This window comes from Nicotiana sylvestris, chromosome 7 (assembly GCF_000393655.2).
Source record: "Nicotiana sylvestris chromosome 7, ASM39365v2, whole genome shotgun sequence".
In the NCBI taxonomy this organism is placed as follows: Eukaryota; Viridiplantae; Streptophyta; class Magnoliopsida; order Solanales; family Solanaceae; genus Nicotiana; species Nicotiana sylvestris.
Window position 1 is genome coordinate 97,543,261 of NC_091063.1, and position 22,136 is coordinate 97,565,396.

Sequence of the window (22,136 nt, forward strand, 5' to 3'; positions counted from 1 at the left end):
ACAAGGAAAACTTAGATGGTTGAGAGGAATAAGTGCCTGTTTTGAAAAACTAATGTCCCAAACATACCAAAACTCTGCCGAAATTTTGAAAAAAAAGAATCTTGTAGTTTTCAAAGAAAAGGAAAAAAAAGGAAAATCTTTGTGTTTTAGAAAGTTGGTTTTATTTTGATAAATTTGCCTGAACTACGCCAGTTTGATTCTCACAGGGTGTGAGATACGTAGGTAACCCCCATCAGGTCCAACTTCCTTTTTGCAAAAATAGACCGAAGAGAAAACGAAAAAAACAAACAAAATTTTGTTTTTATTATAATGGTTAAGGTAATGCCATCTTTGTCAAAATAGCCGATTGTCCCCAAAAGGACGCCGAAAGGCTGTTTTTGCAAGAACAGCCGCCTTCGTTCTCTTTTTCAATTTTTAGCCGGTTGGCGAGCACAACCTTAAAATCTTCCTCCGGAAGTGATGAAAGGCAGTATTTACAAAGCCGGGTTTTTACTTTCGAAATGAAAATCTGAAAAAAGTGTCAGCTTTGCTTTGGAGTCAATTGAATCATTATTTTGCTTAATCACCCTAATAAATGTGCAGAATGAGCACGAGTTAGAATTTGCCAATAACAGTCTTGAATAAGATCCCTTTGGAGTTGCATATGTGGTGGGATGATCTGGGTAAATCGGGACAAGACACGGTCAATCTATACCTGGGAGGCCTCACTAGGTTGCTGAAGATTAATCCTAGGGGAGACATCATAAAGGCGTTGGTTACATTCTAGTACCCGACCCACAACGTATTTCACTTCTCAGATTTTTAACTTACCCCAACATTGGAGGAAATAGATGGATATATTGGGGGTCCCAAAGTTCCTCTGAGACACCAGTACCTGATTGTTGCAAGTGCCGTAGCCGTACACAGGTTCTTAGACTCTTTGAAAATACGCAGGGGGTCCACAACCCAGACTTGGCAGCTGGTTTTTGTACTTTGCAGTTTATATACAATAGATATGGTCATATAGGAGGGTTCAACAAGCCGGAAAACAAAATCTGCACAAAGGAAACTGCCTTAAGTGGGAAGAACACAGATGTTTTGCATTTATGGTGGTCTTTTTGGGACTTTTGGTGTTTCCTAGAAAAGATGGAAATATTGACGTACGAGTAGCCGGGGTTGTCAGCACTTTGCTCACTCAGGACAATAGCACTCTCGCACCCATGATAGTAGCCGAAATCTTCCGCTCTCACAACCTGCAAAGTAGGAGGAGACTTTTTCGAGGGGTGCAACGTGTTGCTGCATATGTGGATGATCGAACACCTATGCCATCGTCCTCAATTTATGAGTTATGGGTCGATAGAGAAAACATTTATAATGGAATTTTATACGAGGGTTGATGGGATCAGCTTGCCAGAAGGGATTACAGATTGGATAGCACGCCTCCGTTCCAACACTGCAAACCAAATAGAGTGGACATTTGGATGGCTGCATGTGGATGAGATCATATATATGCCAGCCACTGGGCCTCATTTCCTCTTGATGGGACTTAGGAGTATCCAGCCTTATGCCCTATATCGGGTTTTGAGGCAGTTGGGGAGATGCCAGATAGTTCCGAGAGATGAAGATCTTAGTGCCCAAGTAGTCGAGATCGGACCTAACGATCAGTTTCATGAAGTAGCTGTCCGCCAAATTTGGAGCGAATGTCAATACTTAACAGCCAATACCTGTGTACGTGATCGATCCAAAGGTGAGGTTTCACCAGGGTACCTTGCTTGGTATAGAAGAGAAATTGAGTTTTGGAGGCCGGCCAAAAGACCCCATCTTCAGGAATTCGTCGAGGCGTCACAAGGACAATGGGCTTGGTTGGCTAAGGAGAATGAGTACAGGGCCACAATAGGAAGGCTGGAAAAACAAGTCAAAGAACTTCAATTTGAGAATAGCTTGCAAGCAGCAGCAGATGAAGGAGAAAAGAAAAATCTCGCTAAAGAAAATGAGGCCCTTCGAGCCCAAATTCAAAAAATGAAAATAGCGGCAAAAAACCTCGCCCGAAGTGCCAAAGACGAAAAAACTCGTAAATAACCTGAGGCAGAAAGTGAATGACTATAGTTTTGATTTGAACAAAGCAGAAAGTGAACTAGCTATGGATCAAAAGCAATGGGCTAAAAATGCAAATGAACGAGCACGCCTGGTTAAGCAGTTGAAAGAAAAGTACGACAATGAGGTCGCGGGATTAAAGAAAAGGGTTATCGTTACGGAAAACAAAATGATCAAACAGGCTAAAGACTTCAAGGTTGAAAGAGAGCATTGTTATACAACATTGGCACAATTAGAAATTGTTTTGCAACAACTTCAGGAGCAGAAACAAGTGGCCGAGCAAACTTTGGAAGCCAGGGCCCAGTAGATCGGGCGTTTGTTGCAAGAAAAAGGTGTCATAAGAGAAAGAATTAGAACCATCACCGATAACATTGTTTTGAAGTGCCACGTATGTGAGGATATGAATCGCACCACCTTCTTCGCGGCAGTGATGACATTTTTTAAACAGATAATGAGTGACTTAGATCGACTTCAAAGGGATCTTGCATATAGGCCCGCGACGAGACCGAATGATGTCCCGCGAGCACCAGGAGCATTAATGTATTCATGATTTTTCAGTTGAGTCTGTATTTCCTTTTCCGTTAGAGTCTGTCAGTTGTTTTGAGTCTATATTTTCTTTCTGCTGGGGTCTGTCAGTTGTTGTTGAGTCTGTATTTTCTTTTGTTGGAGTATGATATTTTTGGAGTCTGTATTTTGTCTTTTCATCAGAGTCCGTTAGTTTCTTTTGATGTATGTTAGTTGTAAGTCTTTGTAATCAAAGCATTTGCTTTTTATGGAAATTAAAAATCCTAAAAATGTTTATCTCACACTTATCTCCCAGAACTACGCTCAGTCTGATTCATGCAGAATCATGATACATAAGCAATCTCCATAGGATTCAACCATAACCAAAAGAAAAAGAAGAGAAGAAGAAAAACGAAAAGAGAGAGGAAAAACAAGAGAGGAAAAGAAAGGAAAAAAGAAGAAGAAGAAGAAAAAAATCAAGAGAAAGAAGCAATAGCAAAACAAGAGGGAATAAAAACAAAGAGAAAGCAAGGGCAAGAGTGAAAACATGAAAAGAAAAAAAAAGAAGAAAAAGAAAAGCCGGGATGATGCAAGCAGCCGATCAAATGCATAATAGAAACGGTTAACTGCTTAGGTGCATTCATTCCCCAAAATGTGCGGTTACCAATTTGTTAAAGCCCTAATCACTAACAAGGTTGTTGTTGATATATTGAGTCCAGGCAAGTGGTTAGTTGATTGGCATTCTAGCAATTCACTCATACAACACCCGATCAAAAGACAGGCTAAATATGGCCAACCAAGAAATGGAGGCAAGTATTGTCGACCCGTCAAAAGAGGTGGAAGAATTGGATGTTAATGCGATGAAGGAAGAGATGTATAAGTTAAAGTAGCAAATGGCTGAAATGTACCAGGCCTGGGCAAAAGGTCATCCACCACCGGTTTATCCTGCCAACCCTGCTTATATCCCACTATTAGCTCAACCTCAGGAACCTCCCACTGTGAACTCATCTCAAGCATTTCCCCTCTACCAACAATGCCACGACACCACTTCCCATACATCACAAGCTCCTCCACCTAGACAAGTCCCACACCCTCCTCCACCAATCACACATGTTCTTGTGGCACCTCCACCTGCTGCATTACACCGATCTTCCAGTAAACCTCTGTTTCAAACTTATGACAACCAGTATTATCCCTCTGAACATACCTTCAAAGTTCCGGAACCATATTCTTACACCCCTAATCTTGATCTCCCGGAGGAGACTGAGAAGCCATCCGAAAATCCCGAGCATGAAAAGATGATCAGAAATGTCAAAAGTTTAGAACAATCATTCAGAGATATGAGGGGTTGGGGGGTCAAGTAAGTGTTGCCTATAAAGATTTATGCATGTTCCCAGATGTTCAGTTACCAGCAGGGTTCAAGATGCCCAAGTTTGATCTGTACGACGAGCATGGTGACCCAGTAGCACACTTAAGAGGATTTTGTAGCAAGATGAGAGGGGAAGGAGGAAGAGATGAATTGCGGATGGCATATTTCAGCCAAAGTCTGAGTGGATCAACATTAGAATGGTATACCAGACATGATCAGAGCAGGTGGTACACATGGGACGATTTGGCCCAAGCCTTCGCCTGCCATTTTCAATACAATCTTGAAATCATCCCAGACCGTCTGTCATTAACAAAGATCGAGAAGAAGCCCGGTGAAAGTTTCAGGGAATATGGATTCCGTTAGAGGGAGCAAGAAGCGAGGGTTGACCCTCCGATGAAAGAAAGTGAGATGGTTGATTATTTCGTGCAAGCTTTAGAGCCCACTTATTTTGGTCATTTGGTGTCAGCAGTGGGCAAGTCCTTTAATGAGGTTGTAAAAATGGGAGGAATGGTAGAATAGGGACTCAAGTCTAATAAAATCATGAGCTACTCAGCAATTAAAGCAACCACCCAGGCCATCCAAAATGGTACTGGGGGTGTACTCGGGAAAAAGAAGAAAGAGGATGTTGCGACAATTGAGTCGGTAGCTTGGGTCGAATACAGGAACCTTCCATGTTACTACAACCCGCCTCGACCCTATCACCAAACTTACCCCCACACTCCATATAGCCCACCACAACACTACTACCCACCGCCAGATCCCCATTTTTCCATCCATCACACACAAACCTATACCCAACCTCCTGCTCATGCACAATGGCGTGCGCCAGCTCCACAAAATCCATACCCAGCTCCACAAAATACCCATCCACCCCCAAGAGCCTATAGAAATCCCCCTGGAACAGGTTTTCGGCCAAATCAAGCCTTTAAGAATGAGAGGTTACAGAAGCAGAAGACTTTCACTCCATTGAGAGAATCATATACTAGTCTATTCCACAGATTGAGACAGTTGGGTATGTTGAATCCAATCGAGGCTAAACTGCCAAATCTCCCTCCCAGAAATCTTAACTGCTCGGTGAGTTGTGAGTATTGTTCAGGGGGCCCGGGGCATGACACAGAGAAATGCTAGAAATTGAAAACAACTATTCAAGAGCTCATTGATACTAATCGGATTGAGGTCCAAGCCCCGGAGGCACCCAATATCAACCAGAACCCGTTGCCGGCCCATTATGAGACAAATATTATTGAGATAGTGCATAAGGGAGGGGAGCCTAAGAAGCTTTCGCAAACCGTCATGATGATTCGGGCTAGTGAAGCCAAGCTGTTTGAAAAGTCAACAAGTTAGAAGTCTGTGACCAAGTTGAACGGGGCAAATAATGAACCATCTGTAGAGGTCAAGAATGGGTCCTCAAGTGACGTTGCAGGAAAACATAAAAGAGCAAAAGTGGTTGTGCCAGGAGTGACGAACAAGCCTGTGGTAATTGTGAAGGGCGCCCGCACATATCCTGTCATTATCAAACCGATAACTCAATTATCGATAGTCAACAGCAAGGCAGCCCCATAGAATTATGAACGAGTGACAGTGACTTACAAAGGGAAAGAGGTTAAAGAAGAAGTGTGTGAGACCCATGGTTTGACTCGATCCGGGAGATGCTTTGCCCCCGAAGAGTTGAGAAAAGCTAAGACCTCCAAAGATAACCCAGTGTTGGTGATGAAAGCTGTGACCGAGGAAGAAGTAGAGGAATTTCTGAGAAAGATGAAAGTGCAGGACTATTCCATTGTAGAGCAGTTAAGGAAGACACCGGCTCAGATCTCGCTATTGTCATTATTGATCCATTCAGATAAGCATCGTCGGGCTTTGATGAAGATCTTGAACGAAGCCCACATTCCTAACAAATCTCAGTAAACCACTTGGAAAAGATAGCTAATAATATATTTGAGGTAAACAGAGTCACTCTTTCTGATGATGAATTGCTCGTAGAGGGTACTGAGCACAATAGAGCCCTCTATCAGACGATGAAATGTGAAGATTCCGTGGTTATTCGGGTACTGGTTGACAATGGTTCCAGTGCAAATATTTGCCCTCTTTCCACTCTGAACAAGTTAAAGGTGGATGATGAAAGAATTCATAAGAATAGTATCTGCGTTCGGGGATTCGACGGTGGAGGGAAAGATTTAGTTGGGGACATAGTGCTCGAGCTTACAATAGGGCCAGTTGAATTTACTATGGAATTCCAGGTGCTCGATGTGGCTGTTTCTTACAATCTACTGTTAGGTCGACCCTGGATTCATGCTGCCAAAGCGGTCCCATCCACTCTGCATCAAATGGTTAAGTTTGAATGGGATAGACAAGAAATTGTTGTACATGGCGAAGATAATTTGTGTGTTCCCAGTAATGCCATTGTTCCGTTCATAGAGTTTGAAGACGACAACGGGCCATGGGTTTATCAGGTTTTTGACACGGTATCAGTAGAGAAAATTCCTGAAAGGAAGTGCGTGCCGACTCCAAGGGTAGCTGCTGCATCAGTCATGGTAGCCGTTGAAATGTTGAAAAATGGTTTTGTACCAGGCAAGGATTTGGGTGCATCTTTGCAAGGTATCGTACAACAGGTTTCTCTCCCTAAACACTTGGATACATTTGGTCTGGGATTCAAGCCCACAGTCGCAAACGTGAGAAGATCCAGAAAAATGAAATAGAGAGCATGGCCCCTTCCAAAGCCAGTCCCGCATCTTTCTAGATCATTTGTCAGGCCTGGTACCAGAAAGCGCCCAGTGATGACAGTTCCTAGTTCGGTGGTTGATATGGATGGAGATTTGATGGAAAAGTTTGAGATGATATTCGACGAAGTGAACATGGTGGAAGCTGGAGAGGGTTCTAGCAAGGCGGATGCGCAATTTGTTGTGCCCAGTGCAAAGATTAACAATTTGGAAGCTACTCCTCTCCCCACCAGGACGGAGTTTTGGTAGTTTGCTTTGATTTTCTTTCAGTTTATCTGGATTATCCCAGGGTTGTAGTTCAGGTTCTATGTTCCATCAGTTTGGATGTATAAGCCTTGTTATTTCTAATTTCAATGAAATGCAATTTCCCTTTTTCTCCCTTCCTGATAGTTTTATTTTTGTTTTTCTTTTCTTACTTGTACAGTTCATTTTATGCTGGCTTCAATGATATGACATGCATGCAGAATCTCCGGCCCAGTCTTAAAAGCCAATCTAATTTTGAAATAGTAATTCAAGAAATAGAGTGTGATGTTGAATCGGAATATGATGAGGATGAAGCCTTTGAAGAGATTAGTAAAGAATTAAGCCATTTTGAAGAAAAACCCAAGCCTAACCTGAGTGATACAGAAGCAATCAATTTAGGGGACCAAGATAATGTCCGGAAAACTAAAAAAAGTGTCCATCTTGAACCACAACTCAGAGAGGAGATAATTAAAACACTGTTCGAGTATAAAGATGTTTTTGCATGGTCCTATAACGACATGCCAGGTCTAAGCACTAGTTTGGTGGTTCACAAATTTCCCACTGATCCGACATTCCCCCTGTCAAGCAGACGCTGAGGAAATTTAAAACTAATATGAGTGTGAAAATTAAGGAAGAGGTCACCAAACAGTTTGAGGCCAAAGTCATTCGGGTTACCCGGTATCCCACCTGGTTAGCCAATGTTGTGCCTGTGCCGAAGAAGGATGGTAAGACCAAGGTTTGTGTTGATTATCGAGATCTCAACAAGGCAAGTCCCAAGGATAACTTCCCATTGCCGAACATCCATATATTGATCGATAATTGTGCCAAACATGAAATTTGTTCTTTTATGGATTGTTATGCGGGTTACCACCAGATCTTAATGGATGAGGAGGACGTAGAAAAGACAGCATTCATCACACCATGGGGAACATACTACTATCAGGTCATGCCATTTGGTTTGAAAAATGCGGGAGCAACCTACATGAGGGCAATGACGACCATATTTCACGACATGATACACAGGGAAATCGAGGTTTCTATGGATGATGTGATTGTAAAGTATAGAAAGCAGTCTAATCATGTCAGAGATCTGAGAAAGATCTTCCAAAGGCTTTGCAGGTACAATCTCAAGCTCAACCCTGCAAAATGCGCATTCGGTGTCCCGTCTGGAAAGTTGTTGGGATTCATAGTCAGCCGCCGAGGTATTGAATTAGACCCATCAAAGATCAAAGCTATCCAGGAGTTGCCTCCCCCAAAGAACAAGACTGGGGTGGTGAGTCTATTGGGGAGATTGAATTACATCAGCAGGTTTATTGCTCAGCTCACGACAACTTGTGAGCCCATCTTCAAACTGTTAAAGAAAGATGTTGCGGTTAAGTGGACAGATGAATGTCAGGAAGCATTTGATAGGATAAATGGGTACTTGTCAAACCCACCTGTGTTGGTCCCTCCAGAACCAGGGATACCTTTGATTCTATATTTGACGGTCTTGGGAAATTAATTTGGATATGTGTTAGGACAGCATGACATCACTGGCAGGAAGGAGCAAGCCATCTATTATCTTAGGAAGAACTTCACATCTTACAAGGTTAAGTACACTCATCTTGAGAGGACGTGTTGCGCCCTAACTTGGGTAGCCCAGAAGCTGAAACATTATTTGTCATCTTATACTACTTACCTCATCTCTCGCTTGGATCCATTGAAGTATATCTTCCAGAAGCCTATGCCCACGTGAAGGCTCGCAAAGTGGAAGATCATGCTCACAGAATTTGACATTGTCTACGTGACCTGGACTGCGATGAAAGCACAAGTGTTGGCCGACCATTTGGCTGAGAATCCTGTGGATGAAGAATACGAACCTTTGAAGACGTATTTCCCTGATGAAGAGGTAATGCACATTGAAGAGTTGGAACAGAGTGAAAGGCCAGGATGGAAACTTTTCTTTGATGGGGCTGCTAACATGAAAGGCATTGGGATAGGATCAGTACTTGTTTTTGAAACAGGGCATCATTACCCTATTACGGCTCAGCTTCGGTTCTACTGTACTAACAACATAGTTGAGTACGAGGCATGCATTTTGGGTTTGAGGATGGCTGAGGATATGGGTGTCCAGGAAGTCTTGGTCTTGGGTGACTCGGACCTTCTGGTGCACCTAATTCAGGGAGAGTGGGAAACACAGAATTTAAAACTCATACCGTATCGACAATGTTTACATGATCTTTGTCAGCGATTCCAATCAATAGAGTTCAGGCATATTTCGAGGATTCATAATGAGGTCGCTGATGCTTTGGCTACTCTAGCATCAATGTTACATCACCCAGATAAGGCTTATATGGACCCTTTGCATATTCAAGTCCACGATCATCATGCTTATTGTAATGTGGTGGAAGAAGAGCTCGATGGGGAGCCTTGGTTTCACGACATCAAGGAGTACATTAGGATGGGAGTGTATCCTGTACAAGCCACAGGTGATCAAAAGAGAACAATTTGGCGGTTGGCAAGTGGAGTTTTCTTCAGTGGAGGAGTGTTGTACAAAAGAACTCTAGATTTTGGATTGCTGAGATGCATAAATTCTAGGCAGGCCACAACTAATATGACTGAAGTACATTCTGGAATCTGTGGACCGCACATGAATGGGTATGTGCTGGCAAAGAAGATTCCCCTGGCAATTTATTATTGGCTTACTATGAAGCGAGATTGTATCCGTTTCGTGCGTAAATGTCATCAGTGCCAAATGCATGGAGATTTGATTCATTCTCCACCATCTGAATTACACACGATGTCTGCACCGTGGACTTTTGTTGTGTGAGGCATGGATGTCATTGGGCCAATTAAGCCATCAGCATCAAATGGGCACAAGTTCATTCTGGTGGCCATAGATTATTTCACCAAGTGGGTTGAGACTAAAACATTCAAGTTTGTAATCAAGAAGGCGGTGGTTGATTTTGTGCACTCAAATATCATTTGCCGGTTCGGGATACCGAAGGTAATCATCACAAATAACAGTGCTAATCTCAATAGTCATCTGATGAAAGAGGTGTGTCAACAGTTTAAGATTACATATCGCAATTCCACCCTATACCGCCCCAAGGCGAATTGAGCAGTCGAGGCAGCCAACAAGAACATAAAGAATATACTTCGAAAAATGGCGGAGGGTTCTAGGCAGTGGCATGAAAAGTTGTCGTTTGCATTGCTGTGTTTTTGCACTACTGTCCGTACTTCAGTAGGGGCGACTCCTTATTTGTTGGTGCATGGAACCGAAGCAGTGATACCCGCAGAAGTGGAATTTCCATCCCTTCAAATTGTCGCGGAGGTTGAGATCGATGATGATGAGTGGGTCAAAACCCACTTGGAACAATTGAGTTTGATCGACGAGAAAAGATTGGAAGCAGTGTGTCATGGCCAATTGTATCAATAGAGAATGGCAAGAGTATACAATAAGAAGGTGCGTTCACAGAAGTTTGAAGTGGGTCAGTTAGTATTGAAACACATTCTTCCACATCAGGTTGAAGCAAAAGGCAAGTTTGCCCCAAACTGGCAGGGGCTGTTCGTTGTAACTAGAGTGTTGTCCAATGGTGCATTGTATTTGACAGATGTAGAAGGCAAATGTGTAGAAATGACTATCAACTCTGATGCAGTCAAAAGATACTATGTATGATTCCTTTATTTAATTGTTTGTATTTGGCATGTTTTGAATATGAAAAGAGATGACGAAGGCATTTTGTTCTGCTATCTAAACACTTTATCCTTTGTTACCCCATTGAGCCTTATTTATTTTTCTTTCATACCCCTCTTTCAGAAACAGTAGCGAATATCGGAAACACAAGCGTGAAAGATAAGTAAAGTAAGAAGGGAAAAAGAGAAAGAAAAGAAAAGAGAAAGAAAAGAATGAAAAAAGAAAGGAAAGAATGAAAAGAAAAAGAGGGAAGAAAACCAACAAAAAGAGAAAAAGAAAGCAAAAAAAAAAAACAAAGAGAAAGAAAAGAAAGAGAAAATAGAAAACCACAACAACAACGTAATTTCTATGACATGAACTACGTTCGACCTGATTTCTTGTAAGGATACGTAGGCAGCCTCACGGTTCGGTCTCATCAAAATAAAAATCCAAAAGTCTCCAAGCAAGAAACTGGGGCAGAAGTTGTGGTTGTTGTAAGAAATCTGATTCCGAAAGTTGTAATTTTGAACCCATGTGAATTGTTTTTGAGCCTTTGATACCCTTTCTTTCTAATCCCATCCAAAAGCCTACATTACGGTCCAAAAAAAGACCTTCCGATCAGTCTTCGAGAAATGTAAAGACGAGCAGGTAGAGGTGATTCATATCAAGGGCAACACTCTGGTCCAAACAGGAAAAAGAAATAAAAAATGAGAGAGTCTTACTGGTAAAAATTCTCATGGGCACTGTAAGACGACGACAAGTTGAGGGAAAAGAAATAAAAAATGAGAGAGTCTTATTGGTGAAAACCCTCACGGGCACCATAAGGCAACGAGAGCTGAGAGAAATAAAAAATGAGAGAGTCTTATTGGTGAAAACCCTCACGAGCACCGTAAGGCGAAAGTGAGTTGAGAGATGAACAAATGAGAGAGGCTTGTTGGTAAAAACCCTTTAGGGCACCGCAGGCCGAACAAGGTCAAGGTTTTGGTAAAGAAATCAGGTTATGGAAACTCTAGGGCAGCAAAGTATGGCAACTGGAAGTTGATTGGTTGGACAGATTGGGCAGATTAATCCGAAATGCATGTCATGATCATTGGTGCCAGTTGTTCCACTCAGATAAGTCTCTTTTCGTTTTCCCCTTCAGATAGTCTTCCAGTTTTGGATTTTCTTATCCTTAACTCTCTAAGTCATTGCATTTCATTTCTTTTGGGTATATTTCCCTAAGATGTTCCCAATGTCAGTTCTATTTAAGCAAATAAGAAGGAATTTCAAAGCTCACCACCAGCTTCAAGATTGCAAAGCACAGTGCGACCAGAGCATACCAAATTAGCATGATGTAAAGTGGGATAAAGTGCCAGCAAAGTTTCACCGGTAGAATGATTTACTAATTTCATTGGAGATGCAGAGGTTCAGTTAAAGGGGTCAGAGGTGTGAAAAAATGGTTCGGGTATAGAACACTCGGGTCACCCAAAGTCATGGGGTTTCGAAAGTCAGTTGGAAAGTCAAGCGGTTCAGGGCCAGTTCGGGGAAGCCAGTCAAAACAAAACAATGCAGCGGAGAGACCTTCAGCAAGAATGCCATCAACTAACCACCACATTTTAAACTGATAAGATTTTTCTTTGATTAAAACAGGGGCAGGAAATTTCGATTGTTTCGGAGAACCAGTCGTCGAGAAAGGCAGTCACCAAACAGGTTTGATTTTTGATTTTCAGGACCCTCCTGGAAAATGGAACCTAGCGTAAAGTTCAGAAATAGCGTAATCTAGCATATACTTATCCCAAAGGAATATAAGCAGGTTTAGAAGTTTGCATGTTCGAGATAAGATTCAATTAGGAGTTTTCAGAAAGCTCCTGAATAATAGGACTTAGTTTTAAGATTTCGATTAGATAAAAAAATTTAGCGTACATTCTTCTGTAGGGTAGTATAATTCAGCCATAAAAGTTTTCACTCTTAAGATAAAATTTGACCTTTGATTTTCAGAACCCTACGGGATAATGGGATGCATCTTTAAGACCCTATTAGATAACAAGATTTAACGGAAGTCACACCTTTAGAAGATATAACTTAGATTTAAATTGTCGTTTAGGTAAGAATTATCAGGAGCCCCCTGGATAATGGGACCTAGCTTTCAAATTCTAAGTAATATTTGGTAATATGATTCAGTTTAACACTCACATATATGCCCAGCTACCAAACTGGGGTAGAAAATTTTCTTTGTTTTTGTCTATTTCGTTGAAGTCAGGAGCCCGCTTAGAGAGCAGTGAATACATTTCAACTCAGCAGTCAGGAGCCCGCCTGGAGAGCAGGGAATACATTCAAGTCAGCAGTCAGGAGTCCGCCTGAAGAGCAGGGAATATATTTCAAGTTAGCAGTCAGGAGCCCCCCTGGAGAGCAGGGAATACATTTCAAGTTTAGCCATCAGGAGCCCGCCTGGAGAGTAGGGAGTACAATTCAAGTCAGCAGTCAGGAGCCCGCCTGGAGAACAAGGGAGTACAATTCAAGTTTTAGCTTTCAAATTCTTATTGATATTTGTCAGGAGCCCGCCTGGAGAGCAGGAAACACATTTCAAGTCAGCAGTCTGGAGCCCGCCTGGAGAGCAGGGAATATATTTCAAGTCAGCAATCAGGAGCCCGCCTGGAGAGCAATCAGGGGCCCGCTTGGAGAACAGGGAATACATTCAAGTTCAGAAGTCAGGAGCCCGCCTGAAGAGCAGGGAATACATTTCAAGGCAATAGTCAGGAGCCCGCCTAGAGAGCAGGGAATACATTTCAGGTCATGCAATCAGGAGCCCGCCTGGAGAGCAGGGAATACATTCATGTTTAGCAGTTACGACCCCGCCTGAAGAGTAGGGAATACATTTCAAGGCAGCAGTCAGGAGCCCGCCTGGTGAGCAAGGAATACATTCACGTCAGCAATCAGGAGCCCGCCTGGAGAGCAGGGAATACATTTCAAGTTTATCCATCAGGAGCCTGCCTGGAGAGCAGGGAGTACAATTCAAGTCAGCAGTCAGGAGCCCACCTGGAGAACAAGGGAGTACAATTCAAGTTTTAGCTTTCAAATTCTTATTGATATTTGGAGCCCGCCTGGAGAGCAAGGAACACAATTCAAGTTCAGCAATCAGGAGCCCGCCTGGAGAGCAGGGAATACATTCAAGTTCAGCAATCAAACATCCACCTGGAGAAAAGAAAAACATCTCAAAGTGAAGTTGGCAGTTAGGCATCCACCTGCAGAAAAGGAAAAACATCTCAGATTACAATTCAAGGCGGCAACAAAGGGATTCCACCGGGAGAATACAAGTCAACAAGGAAACAAGAACCACATGAGCAAGTTTGAAGATATAGATAGGATTTTGTAATGCATAGATCATAGTATAGTCTAGCTTCTTTTTATTTTATCATGGTATAATAAAGGGATATAGTAAGCAGTAGCAGCAGCAATAGTGAAATCACAGCTTTGTAGTAGTCCCAGCTACCAAAACTTCCCGAACTACACTAACCTAATTCCTTTATAGCCAAGGATATGTAGGCAACCTCAGAAGTAGGGTGCGGTCAAATCTTTCAAAAATGCTTTCCACGGAGTATTCAAACGGGCAAAAATTGCTCGTATCCGCTCAGTTTATCTTTGCACGAAAACTCTTCGTGTTTCAGGGCAAAGAGGGGCAGTTGTGAGCACGTGATTTTTGCCTTATATGAATTACTCCCACAGATTCAAACAAAATAATTTTTTCCATTGTTTGCAATTTTGTGGACTTTTTTGGCATTTTCTGTCAATTGTTTGCATTTGTCTGTGCCTGTTTATTTTATTTAAATTAATGAAAAATACAAAATTATGTTGCATTTGCATTTAAGACTTAACTTTGCATTTTTGAATTAAGTATTAATTAGTAATTTTACAAAAATGGAAAAAATAAAAAAATATAGTTTATTTTGCACCTTTTAATTTCAATTTTGAATTGTGATAGTTTTTCCTCTAAAATTTGGTTTAATTACTTAGAGTTAATCATTTGATTTGTAGGACAATTTGATTTAGGTATTAATTTAGGTTTTACATTTTAATTTTGGAAAGAAAAAAAATGAGAGGAAAGAATTTTGAAGAAAATAAAAGGAAATTGAAAACAAGGAGATAAGAATTAGATTTGAATCAGATTTTTGGGCCAATCTCTTTTCAATTTTTAAGCCCAAGTCATTTCCCCCTCTGAAACCCACCCAATTGAAGCCTAAAATCCACTCTCAAATAACCCGATCCCCACCCTTATCCAAACGACTTCGTTCCAGCGGCATATGATCTGGACCGTCAAAGATTAGTTGATCAAACGGCTGGGAAGTGGGGTTGCTTTCATATAAGACTGTCTGAATCCACTACCCCCCAAGTCATCTCCCTTACACACTCTCTCTTCAGATACAACCTTTAGAACCCTAGCGCCGCCCCTTTTTTTCTCACCACCATGGGTGGCGGCGCCACCTCCTTTCAACTCCAAAATCACACAACATACCCCCCATGATCTCCTCTCTCCAAATACCTAACCCATACCCTTCGAATCAGCGCGGAACTCGTCGAATCGTAAATCCGAGTTCAACTCAAAAGTTCAAAATCATCTCCTTTCAAACCCTGCAACATGCAATGTTTTCTTTCAAAGTTTGAGAGCCTGACTCGACGAAATTGATGTCGATTTAGTTGTTCTTGACAAAGAACAACGGATTCGACATAAGTTTGGTTGAGTTTTCTATCTCCGTTTGGTTTCGAGCATGACTGGGTAAGTTCTTTTTCATCTCTTGTGATTTTCTTTCAACTGGTTCATCTTCCTCCTCATCCCTTTACTTTTGGGTCGGTCAAAGTTCATGTGGGTGTTCTGGGTTCGAACTGGGTCCTTTTTTGTTCCTCTGTTAGTTGAACTAGCTAAGTTTCTTGATCCACTCTGTTTTGTTGTTTTTAATTTTTGTGTTGATAAGCTTTAATGTTTCATTATCAGTTTAATTGCATAGCTAATGAAGTTAGGTCCATAATTCATTTGCTGTTATGAAATAAGATTGGTTAGTTCTTTAATTTTGCCTTTTGTTACAGTTTATTTTTTAGAAATAGCTCCAGGCTTCTTTGTTAGGGAAAATTTGGTTTAGCTCTAATCTGGGCCCATAAGTGTTGCAATTGGTTTATGAATAGCAATAGGCCCAACATGGATTCAATTTGGGGTCTATGACCCAATTAGCTTGACTAGTTGACCCGGGTAGTTTTAGGGTAAAAATAGGATCATTGTTGGGTATTTTAGGTAGTTCATCTAGGGAATCTCTTTGTAACCACCTGAACAAGCTTCTTGGAAGCTGGAAAAGGGCTTTGCTTGGCAAGCAAGCAAAAATTTGAGGGATCAAGTAGCAAAAATAAGAATTAGAAAGGGACTAGAATTGAAACAATAAAATCTGATAGTTGCCCTATTGCTTGCCTATAAAGGCATCTGAATCTTTCCTCTGAAGAAGGGACCGAAGGAAGGAGAGAGGAGAAAATTCTGAGAAAACAAAACGGCTAAATAAGTTCTAAAAAATATACTGACTTCTAGCCTTTTCTTTGAAAAACCTGATCAAATTCAGTATTTTCCTTAGTTAAGATCCCTGAAGGTTTCACATCCTGCAATCTTTGGTCGAAGAATGGTTTGAATTTGGGTCTTGAAGAACTTGTTTTGAAGTTTTGGGTTTATATTAGTTACTGTTTCATTGGTTGAGTCCAACTAGTTTTTTTGTTTGGTTTCCTGCTCTCTGGGTACTGATTGATGGGTGGTTGTTGCTTATTGCTTACTCACTTCTTTCTTCCCTTTTCAATTTCCTGGTATGCTCTTGAAACTGTAATGGAGCTGAAGCCTGATTGAATTTGTGTAAAGATTCATGAACCTGAGTTGGGATTTAAATAGAAACACTATTTCTAGCTGTATCTACTGCTATATTCTGCCATTTTACGATTAAATTCCCTTAGTTTGTCGCAATGTAGTTTTCTTGCATGTGTTGTTTTGCTTAGTCATTTTAGTATCTCAGGGCTGTGGTGTTAAGCTCAAATAGGTGTTTAGGTTCATAATATTGGCTTGTAATAAGGATTGGACTCTATTGTATGAGTAAATTGCTAGATGTATTGTAGTAAAAGGTTGTCTGAATAGGTCAATCTGGTGTTCCTATGGGTTCAAATAAGCAATTATTATGCTGAAATTTGTCTAGGAGTCTACTTTACAGTTTGGAGAGATTTGTAGTATATCATTTGTTAAAATTGTCTGTTAAGTGGTCTAAATGGATTCAAATTTCCAATGTTTGTTTATGGGATTAGTTCAGAAATTAAGTGCAAGCATGTTCTGTGTTTTACATTTACTCTTGAATGATTTTAATTGGCCAATAATCATGTTGGAAGATTTAGTATGATTTCTGGGAACCCAAGTAAAATTAGAGTTTGCTATATATTGGTTTAGTGCCCGTCAGTGTTAGGGAAATTCATAGAGCCTAATTGTGGAAAGAATCCGTTGGTTGATTATTACTGTTAGCTTGCTAATTGAGCAGATTCGATGGTTTTAAAATCATGGTTTTTGGATGCTACAAGTTTTATTAGTGTAAGGTTTAATTGAAGTTAGTTCAGGTTTTTTTTTTTGAAAGTTCAAAATTGCATGCTGTATGGCTTCCAAGACTTGGACCTCTAACTATTTTCAAAATCATGGCGTTTGGATGTGTTTTAATCTTTTGTCATTTCAATCGTTACTCACATGCTGTGGGTATTTGATGTTGGTCCCAAGCTTGGTAATTCCAGGGCCGTTAAATTTGGGCCCATATTGGGCCTTAATCTGAAAAGGCTCGCCTAGGATCAGCATCGTGCATTTAGCATCGCTTGGGGCCTGCTTGATTTCATTGGCCCAGTTCCCTTGATTGCTGGTTTGTGAATAGAAAATTTGGTTCGGGCTTTTTAGCCTAGTGTATATTCTGAACTCCTGAAGGTGCTTCTCTTCCTTAATCAATTAGGATTTTCTAAAATAAATTTGGGGCGAGCCATATTATACGAATCACTAGTTATGGCCCTCGTAACTTTGAAACCGGTTGGTCAGAATAAATTGAGGTGCGTCGTGCCAAACAAAATGACATTGCATGGCCTTCATTTAATCAATCTTGTTTAATCCTTAGAATTCGAGGCATGCCATTTAGCTATTGTTGACTTTTTCAATTTCATCAAATATTGAACCTTTTTCATTGGTTGGTAATTTCTAAAACTTATTCTAAATCGTTTGAACAATATTTGGCTAGATATGGCTGGTTTGGAGACTTGTTCAAAAGGAAAAGCCATGATTGGTTGTTGATTTGGTTGCAAAAAGAGGTAAGTATGTCGTCGCTAACTTTGACTTGAGGGAATCAAGACTTGTTGGTCTATTTGTTACGTAAGTTATGTGCGAAATACAACGTATATACGAGGTGAAAAGTTTCTATGTGATGTCATAGGTTTAGGCATGCAGGTTAGGCTATTTACCTTTACGTTGTTATTTATTCCATGTTATATTTTATTACATGCTTTGATTGCTACATTTCCTAGCTTTTTATACATGCCTTACTTATTATCTATTATTTAATTGTTAGTTGTTTCGCTTTATTCATCCTCCACTCAATACCTGATTACCTTCTATATGTTCCTACCTGTATTAATTGTATATCTTCATTGTCTCATATTTTTATTTGTTTTTTATTGTCTTTACATTACTTGTTGCACTTCATTATGTTATTCGAATTATGTGAGTCTTTTAGCTATTTTTGTATTAATGAGTTGTCGAGGTTTTTAAGATGAGGTATTGGTTATTCTCAGTAGGTAGTTCCTTGATGTTCTATACGCTTTGTTTTTTTTGTGTTGAGATTACGAGATTTGGTTGTGTTGAGTTGTTAATAAGTTGATATTGGGAATGGATTACGCGCCACAATAGTATTGAGATGAATTGATAATGGAAATGGACTACATGCAGCAAAGGATATTAATATAATATTGGTATTGGGTTGCACACCACAATAGGTATTCTGAAATGATATTCTGATCGGGTTACAAGCCGTAATAGATATTGGGATAAATGTTAGGATCGAGTTGTGCTACACAATAGAGTATGATGTGTTATAGTTGTTTGTAGCTGTAGTGTTTTATCTCAGTACTGTTATATGAGGTTATGAGATGATGTTATTCTGGGGTCCTCTGTCTGTTGACCTTCGGGTCTATTTTTATGAGTTTACTACTTTATTTATATTTATGTATTCTGTTATTATTATTCGTACAAGTTAATTGTGAGTGTCATGTCATAACCTCGTCAGGACTTCACTGAGGTTAGGCTCGACATTACAAAAGACATTAGATCGGTTATACTCATACTACGCATCTGCACTTTTTATGCAGATCCCAGTATTGGTCTCAGCGGTGCGTAGAGAATTTTTGCCCGGATCGACTTGCTCAGGAGACTTCAGGTAGAGCTACACAACGTTCGCATTCCTTGAAGTCCCCTCTATTCTTTCTTTATTGTTTAATTTTGATTCAAAAAGTTGTATTTCATTCAGGCCATATTTGTAGTATTCTAGTTACTCATGTACTTGTGACTACAGATTTCTGGGATTAGTATAGACTATGTTACTTTTGGTATTTATCTTATGTATTTCAGAGTTTATCAGCTGTTAATTATTACTGTTCAGCTTTTAAATTGTTCAAAATGGTTAATTAATTAGCTAACAGTATCTTGCCTAGTAAGTGGATCTTAGGTGCTATCACGACAACACAGTTGGGATTTAAGATCGTGGCAAGTGTGTATCAGGGTACTAGGCTGCCTAGGTCTCCGAGTCATGAGCAAGCTTAGTAGAGTCTTGAGGATCGATATGGAGACGTATGTACTTATCTTCTAGAGGCTATAGGGCTTTAGGAAATGTCACTTCTTTCTTTCTCTGTCATGCGACTTTATTCTATTGCTGAAGTTTGAATAATCCTATTCTTGTTCTCTCACATATGGCGAGGACACGCATAACATCCACTACCGAGCAGGAGCCGAAGCCTGATATCGCCCAAATTCACACCACTAATTGGGATTATGAAGCAGTCGATGCAATTATAATTACCCAATGTGAGTCAGGGTCGATTTCCATAGAGAGCTTATATTGGATTTGGTATATATCTAGACTCAGTGTATGATGTGCCTAAAATGCACTTCCTCATATTTGGTTGTTTCTTTCTACTTCTAATTTTTATGCTAATGTTTGTAAATGAAAAGCTAGAGAAAGATATTTTTGGTGTTGTTGTTTTTCAAGTTTATAAAAGATCTAGGTTCGTGACTTCTACCTAGGTGGTTACCTAACGGATTGTAGGTTTTAGGGAAAGTTTGATTGGTTGGGGCATAATATAGCAATCACACGCAAGTACACACTTGATAGCTCTCGATAGTTAGAGTAGTTTTTCCCAATTTGGCTTTCTCAAGTCCAAATGGGTAATTCATAAAACAAGTGATAGATGGTCAAGTGGGTCTTACTATCTCTAGATTCAACCCTTTAATTGGGGCTATCAATTTCTTGAGTTCACTCCAATTCCTTATCAGCCAAGTTTTTCTAGATTTAATCTCTCTTTCTCAAGTAGTTACTAAGTCAATCAGGCATGAATCAATATTTGCAATCATTAATTCTTAAATTCAAGCAAGAACTAGGCTAAATATCAATTACCCAATCACAAACAAGCCCTAAATTAAACACCCATTAGGTACCCATACTAGGGTTGGATCACAACCCTAGTTAAAAAATTAGCTACTCATAGAGAAAATTGAAGAAACTAAAGAAGAAAATAAGACTAAACTCATAATAGATGATAAAGGGAAGAAAATCCAATGTTAAAATGAGAAACTATCACAATGTTACCCAAAGTAGTAAAGGAAAAATGGCTATCTACTTTTTAATGTTCAAACTAAACCTAATTTTGATAAAAAAGACTATTTATGCACAACTAAAATTATCGGACAAAATTGTCCATGTAGAGGTTCTGCGGCCGCACAATTCTGTGCGTGATCCGCACTTTGATGTTGGCTTGACATGATGGACTTTTGAGGCCGCAAAATTTTGGGTTGCAGCTGCACTTCTTCAGATTTTTTGGACCGCACATTTAAGAGTGCGGCCAGACTCTTGAGCTTGAGCTTTGACATGAGAGGCTTCTGCGGAACGCGCATTTCTGAATGCGGCCGCACTTTTGATTCTGCGGCCGCACAATAATGGTGCGGTCCGCACTTCTTCATGGACCAAAATCACATCTCTCTGAACCACATCTTCTGCGGCCGCATAATAATTGTACGGTCTGCACTTTGCAAAGAAAATCTATCAGAGGTCTCTTCATGCTCTACGGCCGCACACAATATTATGCGGTCCGCACTTTTCTCTTTTTTGCTTTGTTTTAGTCCTTGTAAAAAAATTACTCCATCTTGAGTTGATTTTTATCTCTTTGGCTCATTTTCCAATAATCCTGCAAGTAAACGCATTTTATCATTCCCTGGGAACACCTTTAAGCATTTCTGAGCTAAAACGAAAGTAAAAAGGGTGCAAATGAGTAGTCAAAATTCCTACTTATCAACTCCCCCAAACTTAAGCTTTTGCTTGTCCTCAAGTAAATAAGGTAATTCCCGCCTCCACAAAAAAAGATCTATTTTTTCTAGCCTCAGGTGAATCAAACACACATCAATTGAGACCAACAATTACCCACAACACTTATGAATTATCAACAAGGCAATGATTTGACTTTTCAAGTACAGTAGTTCAAATATGACACTAGAGAATCAAGAGTTGACTTTATTTATCAAGGAAGCTCGCTCCTTCATGTAGGTCATTTTGGATCCCAAACTCCTCCTCCTCTACTCTCCTTTAGCATATCTCACTTAAGAATGTAGCACTCAATTCAAGTATTTGTGAAAAGTTCGCTCATCTCTCTTAAAAGAATGTCACAAGTACGGCTCTAGGTACTATGTGCTTGCCCCTCATGTAAATTACCACTAATATAAGTCCACTCGGTTTGAAATCACACTGGGCTTTTTCAAAATGTAATGAAGGCTTATTGGACATGGGTAGGGAATGTTGGAATAGGAACAAATTCTTCTTTCCTTAAGCACTCCATTTTTTTATTTTTGGTTTATGTATTGCCGACTCTTTGAGCCATTATCTCTTTCCTCGGGGGAACTAGAGAGACTTAACATCACTCTTTCTCGGTCATGATGGTTATTTTCTCCTTCTTTATTTTCTCCATGCTTTGCATCATTGCTTTTCTTTGAATTCCTTCAACTCTTCACTTTATTCACTTTCTTTTTGCATTTTTCTTGTGTTCATTCTTTCTTTTTCTTTGCCTATCCTTTTCTTTTTGTGCCTTCCTACCACTTTAAACCTTCTCGTCTCTCCCCCAAACTTACGTTTAAGCCAATTACTTCTCTAGAGTGATAAGGAAAACTTGGGTTCCAAGAGAGGGTCACTACAACACGGGTAAAAGCTTGTAACGAGGCTATCAAATGAGAAAAGTCTTAGGATCAAATGGGTTGACTAGGGATAGCAACATTGGTGGGGCATGAACAATTTCAAGTAGGCTA